Source organism: Dreissena polymorpha, chromosome 2, assembly GCF_020536995.1.
Source record: "Dreissena polymorpha isolate Duluth1 chromosome 2, UMN_Dpol_1.0, whole genome shotgun sequence".
NCBI classification, from domain to species: domain Eukaryota; kingdom Metazoa; phylum Mollusca; class Bivalvia; order Myida; family Dreissenidae; genus Dreissena; species Dreissena polymorpha.
Genome location: NC_068356.1, coordinates 60,818,717 through 60,836,295, shown reverse-complemented (window position 1 = coordinate 60,836,295; position 17,579 = coordinate 60,818,717). Strand labels below are relative to the sequence as shown.

The window sequence follows — 17,579 nt, the reverse complement described above, 5'->3', positions numbered from 1 at the left end:
CTCATCCATAACCATTGGGCCTAGGTCAACCAAATTTGGTATGTAGAGACATCTAATAGTACTCTACCAAATTCATTCAAATTATGCCCCTGGGGTCAAATTTGACCCTGCCCCTGGGGTCACAAAATTGAACATATGCTTATATAAGGCCTATTGTGGGAAAACTTTCAAAAATCTTCTTGTCAATAACCGTATGGCATAGGGCTACCCAATTTGGTATGTAGTGACATGTAATAGTTCTCTGCTTAGTTTGTTCAAATAATGCCCCTGGGGTCAAATTTGAAACTGCCCGGGGGGGGTCACAAAATTGAATATATATTATAAAGGGCTTATTTTGTGAAAACTTTAAAAACTTCTTTTCCATAACCATTGGGTCTAGGGCTACCAAATTTTGTATGTAGTGACTCTTGTAATTCTCTACCAAGTTTGTTCAAATTATGCCCCTGAGGTTAAATTTGACCCTGCCCCGGGGGTCACAAAATTGAACATATGCTTATATAAGGCCTATTTTGTGAAAACTTTCAAAATCTTCTTGTCTATAACCATTGGGCCTAGGGGCTATCAAATTTGGTATGTAGAGACATCTAATAGTCCTCTACCAAATTTCTTCAAATTATGCCCCTGGGGTCAAATTTGACCCTGCCTCGGGGTCACAAAATTGAACATATGCTTATATAAGGCCTAGTTTGTGAAATCTTTCAAAATCTTCTCGTCCATAACCATTGGGCCTAGGTCTATCAAATTTGGTATGTAGAGACATCTAATAGTCCTCTACCAAATTTCTTCAAATTATGCCCCTGGAGTCAAATTTAATCCTGCCCCAGGGGTCACAAAATTGAACATATGCTAATATAAGGCCTATTTTGTGAAAACTTTTAAAATCTACTCGTCCATAACCATTGGGCCTAGGGCTACCAAATTTGGTATGTAGTGACATCTTATAGTCCTCTACCAAGTTTTTTCAAATTATGCCCCTGGGGTCAAGTTTGACCCTGCCCCGAGGGTCACAAAATTGAACATATGCTTTTATAAGGCCTATTTTGTGAAAACTTTTAAAATATTCTTGTCCATAACTGTATGGCATAGAGCTACCAAATTTGGTATGTAGTGACCTGTAATAGTTCTCTTCTTAGTTTGTTCAAATTATGCCCGTGGGGTCAAGTTTGAAACTGCCATAAGGTCACAAATTTGAATACATGTATATGCTTATGATGGTCTTATTTTTTGAAAACTTTCAAAATCTTCTTGTCCATAAATATTGAGGGTAGGGCTACCAAATTTGGTATGTAGTGACATCTTATAGTCCTCTACCAAGTTTTTTCAAATTATGCCCCTGGGGTCAAGTTTGACCCTGCCCCTGGGGTCACAAAATTGAACATATGCTTATATAAGGCCTATTGTGGGAAAACTTTCAAAAATCTTCTTGTCAATAACCGTATGGCATAGGGCTACCCAATTTGGTATGTAGTGACATGTAATAGTTCTCTGCTTAGTTTGTTCAAATAATGCCCCTGGGGTCAAATTTGAAACTGCCGGGGGGGTCACAAAATTGAATATATATTATAAAGGGCTTATTTTGTGAAAACTAAAAAAACTTCTTTTTCATAACCATTGGGTCTAGGGCTACCAAATTTGGTACATGTGTATGTAGTGACATCTTAAAGTTCTCTACCAAGTTTTTTCAAATTATGCCCCTGAGGTCAAATTTGACCCTGCCCTGAGGGTCACAAAATTGAACATACCCTTATATAAGGCCTTTTTTGTGAAAACTTTAAAATCTTCTTGTCCATAAACATTGGGCCTTGGGCTACCAAATTTGGTATGTAGTGAAATCTTATAGTTCTCTACCAAGTTTGTTCAAATTATGCCCCGGGGGATCACATAACTGAACATATGCTTATATAAGGCCTATTTTATGAAAACTTCAAAAATCTTTCTGTCCATAACCATCCAGCCTAGGGCTATTAAATTTGGTATATAGTGACATCTTATACTCCTCTACCAAACATCCCTGGGGTCAAATTTGAACCTGCCCCGGAGGTCACAAAATTGAACATATGCTTATATATTGCCTACTTTGTGAAAACTTAAAAAAAATTATTGTCCATAACCATTAGGCCTAGGGCTACACAATTTGGTATGTAGTGACATTGTATAGTCCTCCACCTATTTTGTTCAAGTTATGCCCCAGAAGTCAAATTTGACCCTGCCCTGGGGCCACAAAATCGATTATATGCTTATATAGTGCCTATTTTGTTAAAACTTAAAAAATTCTCTTGTCCTTAACCATAAGGCATAGGGCTACCAAATTTGGTATGTAGTGACATCTAACAGTTCTCTACCAAGTTTGTTCAAATTATGCCCCTGGGGTCAAATTTGACCCTGCCCGGGGGTCTAAAAACTGAAGATACGCTTATATGGGGCCTATTTTGTGAAAACTTTAAAAATCTTCTTGACCATAACCATTGGGCCTAGGGCTACCATATTTTGTATGTACATGTAGTGAGATATAGTAGTCCTCTACAAAGTTTGCTCAAATTATGCCCCTGGGGTTAAATTTGACCAAGCCCAGGGGGTCACAAAAGTGTACATGTGCTTAAGTAAGGCCTATATTTAAGTATTTGCACATGCAGAGAATATTTGAATAGCCTTTTTTCAGCAGTGGTGCGATACAAGGCCATCATGGCCCTCTTGTTCTCTTTTACGCGTGAATTCCCCCCCCTCCCTCAGGGGACCCGACCCCTTACCCCCAAAACTGAAAAAAAACACTGTGTTAGAATCTGAAATATTCTGACAGGGTTCGAAATTAACACTCACACACTCGCAAAATGCGAGTGAAAAATACGGATTGCGAGTTAAGTTTTAAGCCACTATTAATTTTTTGCGAGTAAAGAAATAGTGAAAAAAAAAGTTGTAATATTGCTAAATATGCTCGACGTTCTGAACGCTAAACCGTAGGTCATAGAACGCCCATATACCCGTATGCGGAAGCCTGGTATACTTATAGTACAGATACGCGGATGGTATTGGTACAGCGAACGTTAAACAGTCTACTAATTCAAACGTGTTCATTGAACTTGAACAGACATGGTGTCAAAGCTAAAAATAACTAGTTTCTTTTTGCCCACAGGCGTAAATAACAATACGAAAATTAAAGCAAAGTTAACCGTTGAGTAAAAAAACCAAAAACGTTAAAAACCAAAAACGTTAAATTATGTTTCCAGCAAAATTTGGGAGAATGTTTTTGATTTTTCGAGTTGGTATTAAAGCTGCTTGCAATGTTTTGCAAGTAGAAAAAAAAGTTAAATTCAAGCAATGATCGATAAAGCAAAACGCAGTTCATTTGTAGAAGAACAATTATATGACCACTTGTAAAAAAATCAACATCTTACCAAACATTGATCATGAAGTGAAGCCAAATTGAGAACATTAAAACCCCTAAAAAGATCAAGTGGAAAAATACAAACCAAAATCATTGGTGTGAATAAATGAATGAGGAGTGGAAAGTACAAAACATTTTAATTAAATACGTGATTTTGTGTAACTGGAAAAAAGTGATATTTTGTGCTTACTATTAAAAAGTGTTTGTGTTAAATATTGAGGATGTGATAAAGATCAGTGATGTAACTGGAAAATTATATATAATGGATACACTGCTTACGGTAAGTGCTCTTTCTTAAATATAGCTGGACTCGTTAAGATACCTTTGAATATTTTATCTTGATATGCTTGACCAAATGGACTTTAATTAAAGAAAGTCATCAGCATAGAATATTGTTAAATTGTGCTATAAATAGCAATTTTAGCATTACAGGCAGAATTTCATACAAAAACACATTTCTATAGCCAGGCCTTGGATTTACATGAACTGTGGTTTTACAGTACAGTACAGTGATCTATCAACTAAGCCCTGTCTGTTGAACTTTCTTGTTATATACTGTAATTTCTCTAAGTTTTCGGACACCCTCCTATTTAGCAAAAATGATAATTTGTCGTGACTCCTAAATTTTCTGCATTCAGGTTAATGGTTTTCGTCCATATATAATGTCTCTTAATTCTCTGACAGTATATTTTACCGCGCTTTTCTACAGACTTTGGCATGTTTTTGCTTATCTAGTGACCCTTGAGCATGGATTTTTAAATAAAGCTGTGATGTTTTGTTTCTTTTTTAAGCAGAAAAAGAAGAGTTAATCACAAGAAAATTATTGAACATTTGATTTATTGCATTTATTTCAATTTTCGGACACCTGAATTGTTGTCCCTTGATTTTCAGACACCTGTTATTTTTGAATATTTTTCGTATCTAAATTTTCGGAGGCGAAAGAAATTAATTATAAACAAACCAAACAAAACCAATTTCTGTATATCAGATCGCTGTAATTGGGGTATTAATAGTAAGTGTCCGAAAACATAGAGTAATTACTGTAATCAGGGTTCAGCAAATGACAGTCATGCTCTCTAAAAAAAACTCTTTAAAAAAACATCTGAAATGCTTAAAAGATAAGATTCAATTAAATAAGATGCGTCTAAGGTAAATATTATTTGCGATGTGTGCTATACCTTTTTGCGTTGTGGGTAATTTTCATAAAGATGTTAAATCACAAATATTTTATGAATTTATTACCATGAATATCATTATAAACATATTTACACTTTATTAACCTTTAATTTTTATATTTGTTGCTTTTTTTTAAATATTTATCGTCAGGTTATATTTTAAAAATCAATAAACCACCATCTTGAATGTAAGGTCCTTCTTTAGTTAGGATTTTGATTGGCTGTTTCAATATTGACATGCTTAAAATAACTTCAAACTGACTTTGAAGTTAGTTTCTTGTTGAAAAAAATGTCAACTGACCAGAGCATCATAGAACATATTAAAATTACAGATTTTGTGTTGTAAAGTAACAATATATGATCAAAACATAAAGGAGAAAACAATCTTTATATCAGGTGATTTCATTGGATCTCTATAACCATGACTCAAAGGTGTATGGTCAATTCTCCCCCTGGTCTTTTCTGCTCCTAATACCCTAGTCTTTTCTCCACCCAGTATAGTTCACACTTAGTAGCAGTTGTCAGTTGCATTAAGTGCAAAAGTATTTGAATGTATAAATGGTTAAGATCCGCTTAGCTTGCTCAGGAAAAGTTCAAGGGTTACTGGAGGTTTCGGCGAAACCCCAGTTCGGCGAATTGATTATAAATAGTAGGTGTTAAACTGGTTCGGCGAAATGATTTATAGTTGATTATGCCTTTACATAACTACTTAATAGGTGTGAATAGATCAATATACAGCATTTCTATCACATTCCAATTGTTGGCGAAGTGTTAACAAACACTATTGTGTTGCCCATTAGCAGATAAGTGTTGATCGAGTCAAATTTGAGTTAATCAAATATTGTCTACTATAACATTGCAATTCATTGTACTGAATCATTTATTCTTGCTCTCAGAAAAGTTTTGACAATTTGGAATAAAAGTTCAATAAAACTGATTAACTTAGTAACTCAGTTCTTACTAAGTAAAATATTGCTGAATTATATTTTATATCTATTTTGTTATTGCAATTCATAATGTAATGTTAAGAACCAAAAAAAAAGTTAAATAAAACTCAGTAACTTAGTAACTCAGTTCTTACTAAGTAAAATATTGCTAAATTATATGTTAAATATAAAAATGTAGCAATCTAAATTGCATGAACAAAACTGGGGTTTCGCCGAAACCTCCATAAATTGGCATAGCTAATTCACCTCAACTTCAAGTGCTGAAGAAGCTATATCATAATTCGTTACTGTAGACCAGATTTATAGTTAATAAATGAAAAACGGTTGTTACTTACTTAAAGATAATCCGCCTTTTCACTTTTCTTACACAATTAGCTGTTTCCTTGCAAAAAAAAATTCTGCCTGTAACTTGTCTCTCATTTCAAGTCAAAATATATCCGGAAGATTGGGTACCGGAAGTTGTAGTGGCTACAATACACTAAATGATCGCTTCATGTAGGGCTGTACTCTCTAAAAAAATATCATAGTTGACAGGAAGGCATGTTTTACACTTTTTACCATTATTCGGGTGTTATCTTGCAGAGATAATGGTAGGGCATGAATAGGTGTTCCCTACTGAATCCCTGAAATATGATACACGTGAAGACTATAGTAAACCATTGCACTACAAAAGGTTACATTCCACTAAGAAACGGCCGAAAAAAAAAGTTGCAAAAACAGTCGATTTTGATTTGTGTCAAGTTCTTTCTTGCTTTGTACATGACATATCTTTTTTATTGCATAAATCGATTCCGCTTAGAATGGCCTTTAAGAAAAGGTATGGTTATGGGGGTCTCTATGTGCAAAATGTTGCATTTATTTTCGCTCAAAGTTGTCGCTTTTACATTGAATTATATAGGGAAACTATTTAGTGTATTATGACCTATATGGGAAAAACATGGCCGAACATGGATTTCCGGAGGTGATGAAGGTTACAGTATACTAAACAATCGTTATACTTAAATTTATAAAAAAATATGATAGTCGACTCGATGGAAAGTTTTACACTTTAGACTGTTGTTAGGGTTTTATCGTTTGGAGATAGTGTTAGGGCATGAATAGGTGTTCACTACTAAAATAAATCACTGAAATATGATTAAACTTAAAGACTATAGTAAAGCATTACACTGAAAAAGGTTACATTCCACCAAGAAACAAGAAACGGCCGGAAAAAAGTTGCAAAAACAGTCGATTTTGATTTGTGTCGAGTTCGTTCTTGATTTGAACATGGCATATCTTTTTTTATTGCATAAATCGATTCCGTTTACAATCGCCTTTAAGAAAAGGTATAGTTATGGGGGACTCTATGTTCAAAATGTTGCATTTATTTTCGCTTAAACTTGTCGCTTTTACATTGAATTATATAGGGAAACTATTTAGTATATTCTGACCAGCATAGTCTAGAGTTCCTTCACCTTTCACGTTAAAGAGGCAGGGTACCAAATATGGGGATTGATTTATGAAATAAATCGTCTGCTGATCCAGAGCAACCTCCGCGCAGTGATTTGACGGGAACCAGCAAAGCAAGATGCATGTGAGAGCAAGGAACGACAACTCTGCATGGAGATTGGATCCAGAGTGGTAGCGCACCACGGTAGGAAGCAAAATATGCGAATTTGCCCCGGTCAAAAAGTGAAATATTGGGAAATGGTAGGTTTCAATGTCAAATTTGAGGGTAATAGGTCTTATTGTACCCCGAATTGCATTAAATCCTAAGAATATGACCATTTTCAAATGCGAAACTGTGGGGTCATGACCTCTTGTTGGCGTTGTATTCTTTGTTACTCAATGTTTCAATGATTAACATTGTTATGAAACATCAATTTATTTAAGTTCATTGAGAAAGTTTACAGTTGTAACCAATAATTACACGTGTGCAGTTTCAACAGAGGTAAAGTAGTAATGATATTACGGTATGCATTTTTATAATTCATTTTATCCTATTTCAAGATTGAAATCGCCCTACTGTTCAAAATCAATGGGTGAAACCCCTATTTCCTAAATAATTATCTGGGGCACTGACAATACTAGAACAATAGGCCCATGAGAGCCTTATTGCTCTACTGGCTCGTGTAGTTAAAGTTTAACCATGTTTTCACTTTTTACTGACTAGAAGACTTAAATCGACATCACGCCATGACAAAAGCTCTTCTGGCACTTTGTGTCCAGTGTTGCTATTGTAGTGCCAGTGCCACGCCCCCCTGCAGAGTGGTACCTGGCTTGCGTCGCTCATGTGACGGGACCATGCTGCATAATGTGGAGCCAATGGGATGGACGCATATGCCTGATGGGAGGACCATGCTCTCTTCCTACCGTGTCCGCGGACATGTGCAGACGTGTTCCCTGAGGTGAGTATTACCAGGAGGATAGATGCCCTGATGTTAGTATTTCCAGGAGGATAAGTGTATTAGCCTGTGACGTAAGTATTAGCCTGTGACTTAGTGTCTTGCCATGGAGGTTTAGCCTGTGCGTCGGGTAGGTATTCCCAGGAGGATCGGTGGTGTGCAGCCGACGACGACAGCAGACGAGTATTTCCCTCGAAGTGTGTACTGCCAAGGACGACGTCTGCCATCCTGACAAGGTTTACAGTCGACGACCATGTGAGTAGTCTAGTATAGTGTCATTGCTAGCGGTTGTGTAATTGTAGAAGAAACCCACTGAAGAGCTAACCGAAATAAACACCATACTATAAAAAATTTCTATTGTTTGATAATCAGAATTAATACTTATAAATATGTCTACGTCGTCGATTCACTAAATATTTGTGACTTGGATTTCTTTTCTTTTTACCAAAAAATCATTTGGTATATATCTGTAGATCTAAAACTAATGAAATGGAAATGAAAACAAATCCACCCTGCTAATTGTATGGAACGGATCGAAATTGTTTTGGGACACAGAAATTGTCGACAGTTTATAATCATAATGATATAAATAACACAATGTTAAAGGTCTCCAAATATACAGCAATATAATATATCGTTTATTCAAATATGAGCATACCTTTCTGACACTGGTGGTCACTTGCAGACTCTAATGTGTAAAAAAAACAACACCGCAATTGCACTTGTATAATATCTTCGAAGCAGACGGTGACACCATCTTTGTTCAGACTGTTCCTCCTATTTCGCGGGCACAGATTTTACATGTCCGGAACATTGTACTTAAGCGTTCGTAACAATGAACAGCTGTGAATCACATCCAGAACACGGTTACGAGCGCACCCCCTAGGATGGACAACTGCGGTAGGCATACTGTATTTTGGGTTCTTTTTAAGCTGGAATTGCTAGTAGGGCCACGCTGTGAATTATTGTGCGAAAACCACCTGGTAACGAGGTATTTATTCATGGTTATATGGTTGTGCTAGGTTTTGCATGTAAAAATATCATTCCAAAAGCAGGCTATCATTACGTTTCTTTCGTCCCCAGCCACTTTCGTATGCATACATGGTAAAAAGTTTATTTTGAAGCGCCCCCTGTTTGCAGCCTTGCCATTCTGTCATTATTGTCAATAGTATCACCTGTACAGGTTCCATATGCTATTTTTTTTATCTTAAATGTAAGTTTCAGACTATTTGTGTGCATTGAATGTGTTTTTATAATTGCAGGTTGTTTGTTTTCTGAATTGAGCTTGGTGGTGATCAAGAAGGCGTCCGCGGCTCCGAGAGAGTGTGTTTATACTGTGTTGTGCTACCTCTGATGAACGAAGGCGGACGTCATATTGGATTTGGAACTACTTTAGGTTACAATATACTAAATCATTTTGGAGTGCAATGCTTTACTCTCTCAAAACATGAACATCATTTATAAGAAGACACAATTCTCTGAAGGGGCACTTGCCATGACTTTATTTTAGCAAACATTGTTCTTTAACAGAAATGCACTCTTTTGCTTGAAGGTTGGAGATTATTCTTTACTTTTGTAACTTTCATAGTATCGGCCCTCATAGTATTGTCCCCTTCACGAAAAACCTTCATGAAGTGCTAGAAAGTTAATGTTTTTCAATTTTTAGAAGTTGTAATTAATTTGATGGTTATCCATGACTATTACCACGATCATTCTCATGATTTCCAGTATTCATTGGAAAGGAGGTCATGTTTATTCCAGGGTGATGCTATGATTTTAAATTACGTAACTCACAAGTAAGTAGTTTGTAAATGGATTAATTGTAGCTTTATCAAATGTGTTATAAGCCGCTTATTTTCCAAAAAAGGTTTAAAAATATTTTAAAAACAAAATGAACAAGAGTTTTGGTTTTCCATTTAACTACTATTTTTAGAACCAGCACTTGCACATAGTAACACATCTTAACAACCAATCAGAAGTGGCGATACTATGAGACAATGTGTTGATGAAACAGATTACTAAAGTAAAGGGAGCTAAGTCTAACCAGTAATTTGTCAAAACATGGCCGATTTAAATGCAGTTTTCGTTGTTATGTCAAAGAATACACATTTAACTATATATTGACATATGACACATTCGTGTTTTTGTATTTGTTCATTTCCAAAAATCGTATGTATTCATTCAGAGGGCCAATACCACGGAAAGACATGCTACATGAGACTTTTACAGATGGCGGGAAACCCCTATCCACAGGTACAAAGCGGTAAATAGATGGCCGTAAAACAGTAACCGTTGATTCGCGTCGAGTTCTTTATTGAATAACGCATGACCTATCTTTTTATGCCCCCTATGACTGGCAGATGACCCCTATTGATTTTCAGGTCACTAGGTCAAAGGTCAAGGTCACAGTGACTCGAAATAGTAAAATGGTTTCCGGATGATAACTCAAGAAGGCTTAGGCCTAGGATCATGAAACTTCATAGGTACATTGATCATGACTGGCAGATGACCCCTATTGATGTTCAGGTCACGAGGTCAAAGGTCAAGGTCACAGTGACTCGAAATAGTAAAATGGTTTTTTGGAAGATAACTTAAGCCTGACTGGCAGATGACCCCTATTGATTTTCAGGTCACTAGGTCAAAGGTCAAGGTCACAGTGACTCAAAACAGTAAAATGGTTTCGGATGATAACTCAAGAATGCTTACGCGTAGGATCATGAAACTATATAGGTACATTGATCATGACTGGCAGATGACCCCTATTGATTTTCAGGTCACAAGGTCAAAGGTCAAGGTCACAGTGACTCGAAATAGTAAAATGGTTTCCGGATAATAACTCAACAATGCTTATGCCTAGGATCATGAAACTTCATGGGTACATTGATCATGACTGGCAGATGACCCCTATTGATTTTCAGGTCATTAGGTCAAAGGTCAAGGTCACAGTGACTCGAAATAGTAAAATGGTTTCTGGATGATTACGCAAGAATGCTTACGCTTAAGATCATGAAACTTCATAGGTACATTGATCATGACTGGCAAATAACCCCTATAAATTTTCAGGTCACTAGGTCAAAAGGCAAGGTCACAGTGACTCTAAATAGCAAAATGGTTTCGGGATGATAACTCGAGAATAATAAGGCCTAGGATTATGAAACTTCATAGGTACATTGATCATGACTGGCAGATGACCCCTATAGATTTTCAGGTCACTAGGTCAAAGGTCAAGGTCACAGTGACAAAAAACGTATTCTCACAATGGCTGCCACTACAACTGACAGCCCATATGGGGGGCATGCATGTTTTACAAACAACCCTTGTTTTTATTTCATACATGAAACTATATAGGTACATTGATCATGACTGGCAGATGACCCATATTGATTTTAAGGTCACTAGGTCAAAGGTCAAGGTCACAGTGACTCGAAATAGTAAAATGGTTTCCGGATGATTACGCAAGAATGCTTACGCCTAAGATCATGAAACATGACTGGCAGATGACCCCTATTAATTTTCAGGTCACTAGGTCAAAGGTCAAGGTCACAGTGACTCTAAACAGTAAAACGGTTTCCTGATGATAACTCAAGAATAATTAGGCCTAGGATCATGAAACTTCATTGGTTCATTGATCATGACTGGCAGATGACCCCTATTGATTTTCAGGTCACTAGGTCAAAGGTCAAGGTCACAGTGATAAAAAACGTATTCACACAATGGCTGCCTCTACAACTGACAGCCCATATGGGGGGCATGCATGTTTTACAAACAGCCCTTGTTTTATTTCATACAGGATTACATAATAGTTTAACTTAGCTTACCAGTGACATTGGTACCGCAATCAATACAATCAAATATAGTGTCTGCCATGATGTTGGTATGGTTTTACATATTGAATCATATATCACCAGCATATATACACACTTGAACAATAGAGCATTTTGCAACAACACTTACCTTAATTACTTGATAACCTGTGAAAACTTTGTCTTTATCCTCCCTTTGATTTTTTATTTGAAAATGACCGTGATAATTTGTAATTATATACAGTAAGTATTTATACCACAAATAAACATCCTTTGATTACACCACCAGTTAATTTTTTGTAAACATGATTAAAGAAGGAAAATGTTTGATTTTTTTACAGTTTGAAAATGAAGGTCATTCTCAAACATGATAAAAGAAGGAAATATTTTTTTTTTTACAGTTTGAAAATGAAGGTCATTCTCTCTTCTCTTCAAAGTATCATATTCAATTATTCAATAGGAAATACAAACAGTTTAGACTTAGGATAAGATAGAGACAAATGGATGTTTTATCATTTACTTCAATTTAAGGTAAGAATATGAATCATTTATTACTACTGGGGCCAATGAATTACACTAAGACACTCACTGACAATTACATAATCTTGCACAAAATATAATATATGGCAATATATAAGTCTAAATTCATCAATAATATGACACAAAATACATTTTATTAATAACACACATTCATATTAAACCATATATTATTTCTCTCTATATATCATGTATATGGTACATAATGTGTCAGATAGTGGTACATAAAGGGGTGGTACATAAGGTGTGACATTCACATTTAATGACAAAAATAATTTGAAGAGTTCTTTTGTTATAGTTTGATTTTGTGACATTACAAGGATTGCTTATATAAAGTATAAAATTAACCACTGACTATGGGAGTACTGATGGCCCATTGGTTTAAGCGCTTAACTTTTACTCCAAGGGTCAGTGAATCAAGCCCAGTTAAGGAAGACTTTGTTTCTTTTTTAGCTCACCTGAGCACAACGTGCTCATGGTGAGCTTTTGTGATCGCCTTTGTTTGTCGTCCATCGTGCGCTGTCAACATTTGCCTTGTTAACACTCTAGAGGCCACATTTATTGTGTGTCCAATCTTCATGAAATTTGGTCAGAAGATTGGTATCAATGATATCTTGGATGATTTCGAAAATGGTAACGTTTGCTTGAAAAACATGGCTGCCAAGGGGTCGGGCATTTTCCCTCATATGGCTATATATGGCTATAGTAAAATCTTGTTAACACTCTAGAGGCCACATTTATTGTCTGATCTTCATGAAACTTGGTCAGAAGATTCATCCCAATAATATCTTGGACGAGTTCGAAAATGATACCGGTTGGTTGAAAAACATGGCCACCAGGGTGCGGGGCATTTTTCCATATATGGCTATAGTAAAACCTTGTTAACACTCTAGAGGCCACGTTTATTTTCCAATCTTCATGAAACTTGGTCAGAAGATTTGTCCCAATGATATCTTGGATGAGTTCGAAAATGGTAACCTTTGCTTGAAAAACATCGCTGCCAAGGGGAGGGGCATTTTTCCTTATATGGCTATATATGGCTATAGTAAAATCTTGTTAACACTCTAGACGCCACATTTATTGTCCAATCTTTATGAAACTTGGTCAGAAGATTCATCCCAATAATATATTGGACTAGTTCAAAAATGATGCCGGTTGGTTGAAAAACATTGCCGCCAGGGGGCGAGGCATTTTTCCTTATATGACTATAGTAAAACCTTGTTAACTCTCTAGAGGCCACATTTATTTTCCCATCTTTATGAAACTTGGTCAGAAGATTTGTCCCAATGATATCGTGGATTAGTTCGAAAATGGTTTTGGTTTCTTTAAAAACATGGCCACCAGGGGGCGGGGCATTTTTCGTTATAAGGCTATATTTGGCTGTTGTAAAACCTTGTTAACACTCTAGAAGCCACATTTATTGTCCAATCTTCATGAATTTTGGTGAGAAGATTTGTCTTATTGATATCTTGGATGAGTTCGAAAATGGTTACATTTGCTTGAAAAACATGGCTGCCAAGGGGGGGGGCATTTTTCCTTATATGGGTATATATGGCTATAGTAAAATCCTGTTAACAGTCTGAAACTTGGTCAGAAGATTCATCCCATTAATATCTTAGATAAGTTGAAAAATGATGCCGGTTGGTTGAAAAACATTTTTTTTCTTTTATGGCAATAGTAAAACCTTGTTAACACTCTAGAGGTCACATTTATTTTCCGATCATCATGAAACTTGGTCAGAAGATTTGTCCCAATGATATCTTGGATGAGTTCGAAAATGGTTTTTGTTGCTTTAAAATCATGGCCACCAGGGGGCGGGGCATGTTTCCTTATATCATGCTATATATGGCTTTAGTCAAAACCTGGTAACACTCTAGAGGCCACATTTATTGTCCAATCTTCATGAAATTTGGTCAGAAGATTGGTCTCAATGATATCTTGGATGAGTTCAAAAATAATTGTTTGCTTGAAAAACATGGCTGCTAAGGGGCGGGGCATCTTTTTAACACTCTAGAGGCCACATTTACATGAAACTTGGTCAGAAGATTCATCCCAATAATATGTTGGACAAGTTCAAAAATGATGCCAGTTGGTTGAAAGTCATGGCTGTCAGGGGGCGGGGCATTTATCCTTATATTGCTATAGTAAAACCTTGTTAACACTATAGAGGCCACATTTATTTTCCGATCTTCATGAAACTTGGTGAGAAGATTTGTCCGAATAATATCCTGCTATCTCAGGTGAGGGACATTGTGCCTTTCAGGCCCTCTTGTTTAATTATGTTGTACTTGTACTGTTAGGTTTGATCCTAGCAAATGTATATTTTTAATCAGAACTGTTTGCAGACTGAGATCAACAAACTTTTTCTTTTTTGTCCTCTAGCGGTGAAACCGAATGGGACTTGTGGTTTGCACACTCCGTCTGTCTGTCTGTCTGTCTGTCTTTCTGTCTGTCTGTCTGTCTGTCTGTCACACTTTTCTGGATCCTGGGATAACTTTTAAAGTTCTTCATATTTTTTCATGAAACTTGAAACATGGATAGATGGCAATATAGGGAGTATGCACCTCCTTTCAGTTTGTTCTTACGTCAAGAATTCTGGTTGCTATGGCACCAAAAGATAATAATCTGACAATGGTGGAGTTCAACGGTAGGGGACAATATTGCTTGGCAATCTCTTGTTTCTTATTAGATTCCTGTTATTATATTGATTACATTGGTGTTTCAGTATTTTGGTATTTCAATTGTAGTAGTCAAACACAATTGACATAATGAAAAAAACAAAAAGATAAGAATTATTTCTGGGATATTAACAGAGAAAAACAAAACCATACTATCTTTTTAGAATTTAATAACAGTATTAAACACCTGTGTTTAAGAGATATCGTGCAATAAAGTTAAACACAATACTTGAAAAATGCATGAACAATGCAAACAACTGAAGTTAAGCTGTAATGTTTTGCAGATATACAGATTTGTGTTACGTAAGAAAGATCCCGTGAAAAATTATCTTAAGGAAATTTTAACATTATACCACAGATAAAATATTTTTTAAGGTTAATAGTCTTAATGATGCTCATTTTCCTCTAACATGCCCTTGTATTTCAAGATAGAATACTTTCCTTGCCAGAGGGAAGTGGTCTGGGTTCAAATCCCAGCAGGGCTTCAGAGGAGATGCATTTGGGACAAATGATTGTATTTACTTTTATTGTATTTGCTTAACTTTATCCGTAAAATCAACATGCAAATGTATTGAAAACAATCTTTGTTTCTACATAAATGAAAAGATATCAGCCTTATCAATGGACAATATTTTAATTAGTTTTAGTCACTAAAACTATCACGCAAAATTCAAGTGCAAAATAATAACATTTGTGATTTCAATATACCCAATACAATACAAACACAGCATACTGCAAAAAGGAGAGAACAAAATAAACTCAATAATTACATGTATAAAACAATTTCACAATTTATAACAATTTAAATAACTCGATAATAACTGATTATAGTAATGTACAGGTATTTTAATACATCTAAGTAATAAAAACTTGACAAATGTAATACTATGACTCAAACAACCATTAAACCATTGATGACATTGCCTAAAATTCCTTCTTATCCATGACCACATTTGTGAATTTAAGGTTTGAAATTGTGGGTAAAGGATAAGAATTGTGTATGTGTTCACATGAGCCGCCTAAAAGAGGCAAAAACAATTATGGGTTTACAACTGACTAATGGATATCTTCTCATTGAACTCATACAGTATGTGGCTTGGAACTCGATTCCCATGTTGTTGAAAAGCCATTTATATTTTATGTCCTGGGTTTTGTAAAAGCAGATCAGTGTAGGAATGCAGCTACTTAACTTTTTCAGTAGAATGTTACTTCATTATCACTTATGCCCTTTTTTAGCTCATCTATTTTGTAAAAAACAAATTATGAGCTACCGGTATTGTCATCACCTGAGCGTCAGCCTCCGGTTAAGTTTTGTGGTTAGGTTAAGTTTTGTGTTAAGGTCCAATATCTCATAAAGTATCGAAGCTTTTGCATTGAAACATGACACACTTACTTACTATCATGAGGGGACGTGGCAGGCAAAGTTATGTAATTCTGACTGGCACTTTACAGAATTATGGCCCCTTTTATACTTAGATTAGAAAATTGAAAGTTTTGTGTTTAGGTCCATTTTATTCCTAAAGTTTTATAGCTATTGCTTTCATACATGCAACACTTACTACCTATCATAAAGGGACTGTACAGGACAAGTAGCATAACTGTTGTTATTTTGATGAAATTATGGCCAATTTTTATGCCCCCCTTCGAAGAAGAGGGGGTATATTGCTTTGCACATGTCGGTCTGTCGGTCGGTCCATCCACCAGGTGGTTTCCGCATGATAACTCAAGAAAGCTTGTGGCTAGGATCATGAAACTTCATAGGTACATTGATCATGACTCGCAGATGACCCCTATTGATTTTCAGGTCCAAGGTCACGGTTACCCGAAATAGTAAAATGGTTTCCGGATGATAACTCAAGAACGCTTATGCCTAGGATCATGAAACTTGATAGGTTGATTCTTCATGACATGCAGTTGACCCCTATTGATTTTCAGGTCACTATATCAAAGGTCAAGGTCACGGTGACCTGAAATAGTAAAATGGTTTCCGGATGATAACTCAAGAATGCTAATGGCTACGATCATGAAACTTCATAGGTACATTGATCATGACTCGCAGATGACCCCTATTGATTTTGAGGTCACTAGGTCAAAGGTCAAGGTCATGGTGACCCAAAATAGAAAAATGGTTTCCGGATGATAACTCAAGAACGCTTATGCTTAGGATGTTGAAACTTCATAGGTACATTGATCATGACTCGCAGATGACCCCTATCGATTTTGAGGTCACTAGGTCAAAGCTCAAGTTCACGGTAACTCGAAATAGTAAAATGGTTTCCAGATGATAACTGAAGAACGCTTATTCCAAGGATCATGAAACTTGATAGGTAGATTGATCATGATTCGCAGATGACCCCTATTGATTTTCAGGTCACTAGGTCAAAGGTCAAGGTCACAGTGACTCGAAATAGTAAAATGGTTTCCGGATGATAACTCAAGAATGCTAATGGCTACGATCATGAAACTTCATAGGTACATTGATCATGACTCGCAGATGACCCCTATTGACTTTGAGGTCACTAGGTCAAAGGTCAAGGTGACCCGAAATAAAAAAATGGTTTCCGGATGATAACTCAAAAACGCTTATGCCTAGAATGATGAAACTTCATAGGTACATTGATCATGACTCGCAGATGACCCCTATCGATTTTGAGGTCACTAGGTCAAAGCTCA

At 36.2% G+C, this 17,579-nt stretch overlaps 2 long non-coding RNA genes across 3 annotated transcripts in view; one reads left to right on the top strand and one right to left on the bottom strand.

Annotated features, from left to right (window-relative positions):
• The window catches only part of LOC127867234 (uncharacterized), a 68,004-nt gene extending 62,068 nt beyond the window's left edge, over window positions 1–5,936 (bottom strand). For both annotated transcript variants that reach the window (XR_008043384.1, XR_008043385.1), the window contains exon 1: window positions 5,840–5,936. This is a non-coding gene — a long non-coding RNA (uncharacterized LOC127867234). The remainder of the gene's footprint in view (window positions 1–5,839) is intronic.
• LOC127867252 (uncharacterized) overlaps window positions 1–11,210 on the top strand; it is a 133,888-nt gene extending 122,678 nt beyond the window's left edge. Inside the window, exon 3 of the long non-coding RNA XR_008043403.1 lies at window positions 11,118–11,210. This is a non-coding gene — a long non-coding RNA (uncharacterized LOC127867252). The remainder of the gene's footprint in view (window positions 1–11,117) is intronic.
• Window positions 11,211–17,579: the final 6,369 nt, after the last annotated feature.